We start from the raw sequence: 4659 nt of genomic DNA on the forward strand, positions 1-4659 counted from the left end.
TTTCAATTGAAATACAGTTTTTTATTGAACAATAATTAGAATTACATGTAAATTATAACATATGAACATTTCTTTCCACGGGGTTAAACAAAATTACAGAAAGCATATAAAACAGAGAACATATAAAACAGAGTATACAAAACAGTTTAAAGGCTACGTTGTTAACTAATAGCTACTGAAACTATTTACATTAATTGAAACTTGAACCAATAGAAGGTAAGAGGGCAGAGGAGAGTGACAGGTGAATTTAGGTTAGAGAGAAGACAATTAAATTTGTGAGAAGAGAGAACATCTAAAATTTTCTAAGCTTAATAATTAATAATAATAATCTCTTTAACAATCATGATCCTGCAGAGCTGGAGGATTCTGAATTGGCGCAGAAACTGCAGCAGCAATGCGACCACATAGGCGTTCTCCACATTCCAAATCTTGGTGGACCTGATCGCCGCCTTCATCTGGCCCCAGTGCCTCCTCCACAGGCTCCTGAACATCACCATCATGATGGCAGAGATTATGGAGGATGGCACAACAAGCAATGGTCTTCACAGCAAACTGGGGCTTAACTTCCAAGGCCTTGAAAAAAACTGAGCGCCACCTGGCCTTCATGATATCAAATGCCCTCTGAATCGTGGAACGGGTCTTAGCGTGGTGCCTGTTAAATCTGACCTCAACAGAGTTTCTGACAGGCTCCCTGTAAGGGGTGATGAGGGCAATGGGTTGGGAGGTGCAGGGATACCCACCGTCCCCGAGAATCTGGAAGCCTTCAGGTGGGTATGACTGCTCAACAAAAAGGGGGCTATTTTTGGAAACTCTGGCGTCATGGACAGAGCCAGGGTAGCCAACAAATATGTCCAGAAACTGGCACTGGTGGTCACACACAGCTTGAAGCTGAATGGAATAAAATAATTTTCTATTAAAATAACACTGGACATTAACACTTGGTGGCTAAATGTGGATGTGGCAGCAGTCAATACTGCCCACAACCCTATTAAACGCTGCAGATCCAGCCAACCGTTCAAAGCCGGCACCGATTGTTGGAAGCTGATCAGCTGAGGGGAAAAAGATAACCCTTTTCTTCAGCCTGAGAACTTGTTCAGTGACCCTGTGAATTATGTCATGGACCGTGGATCACGGGATGGCAAATGCTCTTGATATGACATGGTAAGATGTTGCACTTGCCATCCAGAAGAGGAAGACCAAAACCTCAAGGTCATGACCCCAGCCATGGTCTAGTGGAGAGCGAAGGAGCTGGATAAGGTGGGCAACAGTTTGTCGGAAGTCTGGGCAAAGGTCACGCTCACCATCAAAGTAGATGATCAAGACAGGGACGTGGCGGTTCAGTTGACAATACTGAGATGGGTGACCACGCTGTAAAGAGTAATTAAAACTGATAACATGGTGTCATGAAACTAAGTGTATTAAAGCTATATGACAAAACAATCACTCTGTTGGGTAACTGTTTATAATAACCATTAAAAATTATATTGATAAAAGTGATGACAAAAGGCTTTCTTGTTTATCAATGATAATTATTTTGAAAATCATCTATAAACATTATTTGGCTGTAGAAAGATGCATCTATCGATGATAAATGGTAAATTAATATTTAAACTTTAGTAAAAGAGATGGTTGCAGCTTTATCTAAAAATGTACATGGATCATTTAAAAAGTAAAGCTTAATTCGCCATTTATTAATGATGGCTAGTACAGTGTGTGACTAAAAGCTGAGTGAATCTGACCATTGTGACTACTCAGACACAACTGGATTAATCAGTTTGTCCAATATTGTGAGACAGGAAATGAAGGAGCTGCCTAAGGCTTAGGAAGTTTCGCCAGTCGGGGTTGTAGTTTGACGGTGGGTAGTTTATTGTTCAGAGAATTAAAAAAACTGATATTACTCTAATTAAAAAGGCAGTAAAAGATAGGCTAACACTCACAATTTGACGACGTCTTGCTAGTCTTATAAGAGCAGCACGTCTTCTCCTTTCACTCTCTCTTGCAATTCGAATTCTCCTCGAATTAATCATCAATTGTTAGAAGAAACACGGCCAGAATAACAGAAGACGGCATTTCGATGGAGCTACGGGAGTTTCTAGATATCGGCAAGTTCTTGGGCTTTTTTACCGGTAAATTTCCGTTGGGCGCGAGTTGTGGAGCAGTACAATAGTCACGAAGCCAGTTTATTTCAGTGTTTATTTTATTAAAGCAATTTTTTTTAAAAGGCAATTTAAATGGCTTCCTATATTCATTGAAAAAAAGTGTAAAACGAACATAATTAAACATTCCAGTAGGGTACACTTGTGACTTGCTGTTACTAAAGAGCCAAGAGAACAAAATATGAAAATATGCTTAAATAGAAAACAAAATACGTAAACAAAAATTACAGGACAGTAATCAAAAGCCTCTAATTTAATAAAAATGCAGTAGTAAACAGACAAGATTGTGTGAGACAACATTAATGTCATACGTTTTAATTGTGCGACAGCGATGACGTAATTACTAGCGCCGAGAGTAGTGTCGGAAAGATTTTTCAATTGAGCTCACTATATAGTGCACTACATTCATTTCCCTTTATTGGGAGTAGGGAATTAGTGAGTGATTTCGGACACAGCCAGTGTCTTAAATGACCTCTCTTTCTATCATATTACTGACAATGTAACACCTGACATCATGCATGATGTTCTGGAAGATGTAGTGCCATTTGAAGTCAAGCTTGTGTTGAATTCGCTAATTGAGCAAAAACACCAGTTTTGACTATGGCTTTTGTGACAAGGGTAACAAACCCTCTGTAATCAATAAAACCGATCTAAAAAACGTGGAAGGTGCCATGCGACAGTCAGCAGCTCAAATGTGGTGCCTACTTAGGTTGTCGCCAGCAATGGTTGGTGACCTGATCCCCATGCGTTACAGTTGAAGTAACACTGTACTAAGCCAAAATCATTGAAGAGCCTCACTCTCTGTTCCTGCAAGTCTATCCTCACCGACATTTGCGGCCAAAACACCACTTCATGCTTCATTACCCAAGAGCCATTCAAAAACTCGGACCCTTGGTTCAGTTCTGGGCAAAGAGATTTGAAGCCAAACACAATTTCTTTAAAAGGGTTAGCCATGTAACTTGTAACTTCCGAAACATTTGCAAAACCATGGCCTTTTGCCATCAGATAGCACAGTGCTACAATTTACTGTGTGGAACGGTGTTGAGCCACAATACAGATGTTGGTCCAGGGCACACTACCTTTCTTGCAAACATTGATGGGTTCAAAGACATCCAAAGTGGTCTAGCAGGCATTCCCCTTTTTAGCGAATTGTATGAACCGGCCTCAGTTACCTTCAAGGGAACTACATATATAGCAGGCATGACTGTATTCCTGTCTCATGACCCAGAAGGGGAGCCCCAGTTTGGTATCATAAAGTCCATTTTAGTACTAGACCAAACATCACGCACACCAACAATGAAACTTGTTTTACGGAAGTGGGAAACAAAATGGTTTGATAGGCATTTCTTTGCATACAATGTGATTCCTACTCATGTTTTGGCAGCTGTTGATGTGAGAGAGCTGCTTGACCACCATCCCCTAAATGCAGTCAAGTCGTACACTGAGCACGATGACAGTTTATACATTTCACTGCACTATAGACTTTTTTAGAAAATCAGCTTACTGACATCAGGTGTGTGTACAGTAGGTATAACATTTTGTGAATAGAATTTCATATCACTCTTAAGTCCCGACAAGTCACTTTTCCCCTTCCCATTTGCTTAGCTATAAATGCTGCCTAAAAGCTGCCTCTGCCTTGAGGATGATTTATAAATGATCGGTATGGGATGAGCCTCTGGACAACGGGGATGCAATGGGAAAACTTGGATGTTTCTGTAAATAACTGCTGGGATGTGATAAATTGTACAGTAAGTTTTTTTTGTTTATTCTACATTCTACATATCATTACTGTTGGGCAGTAAATACTGTGATTTTCCATATTTGTTTGTGAATTAAGACTTTTACAGTGTTGTTCAAAATTGGGTTCCTCGAAGATAGACTTCGGAACAGCGGAAAGAGGCTGAGATCACAGAAGAGATCACAGGGAGCGCAGCAGAGACTGCCACAAGGCGATGAAGAAGGCGCCCATAGGACGCACATACCAGGTAATTGTTGGAACTGAATAATTAGTTAAAGCAATATTTGTATAATTTAGTGATTGGTAATATGCTTATGTGTACTTTTTATAGACTCTACCATATTAGAAGAAAAAGCCATCCAGTTCAAAGAATGGCTGAGACTCATTTCCCAGCCCCTCAGCAAGGTGGAGCAATACATGCTAGATACAGCAGTTTACAGGTCAGCAGGAACACGCAGAGGACTATAGCTGCAGCACTCATTCCCATTTTTCCTATGCACGAGACTCATGGTACTCTAGCACCTCAAAGTCTTTAAAATACAAACTTCAGTCAAACTTATTGGACTACTCCTAGAACTCACACCTATGACCCTAAGACCTGCTCATCATGCTAGGGTGGGCTGGCCCAGGGTAAAGGGCAGAGCACAGTAACTTGCCATTGGCCTGCTTTTCAAGATACTCAAGGGACTATGTAACTGTCAAACTACTTCAGAAGACAAAAACAGATGGTGGGGGGGGTCTACACAAACAAAATAATTTAAAAAT

The 4659-nt window shown here is 40.5% G+C and overlaps 1 pseudogene; it reads right to left on the bottom strand.

Annotated features, from left to right (window-relative positions):
- Positions 1 to 333: 333 nt before the first annotated feature.
- LOC140278865 (putative nuclease HARBI1) lies at positions 334 to 2987 on the bottom strand (annotated as a pseudogene).
- Between the last annotated feature and the right edge of the window lie 1672 nt (positions 2988 to 4659).

The sequence above is a fragment of the Leuresthes tenuis genome, unplaced genomic scaffold (genome assembly GCF_036924035.1).
Source record: "Leuresthes tenuis unplaced genomic scaffold, fLeuTen1.0.hap1 SCAF_20, whole genome shotgun sequence".
NCBI classification, from domain to species: domain Eukaryota; kingdom Metazoa; phylum Chordata; class Actinopteri; order Atheriniformes; family Atherinopsidae; genus Leuresthes; species Leuresthes tenuis.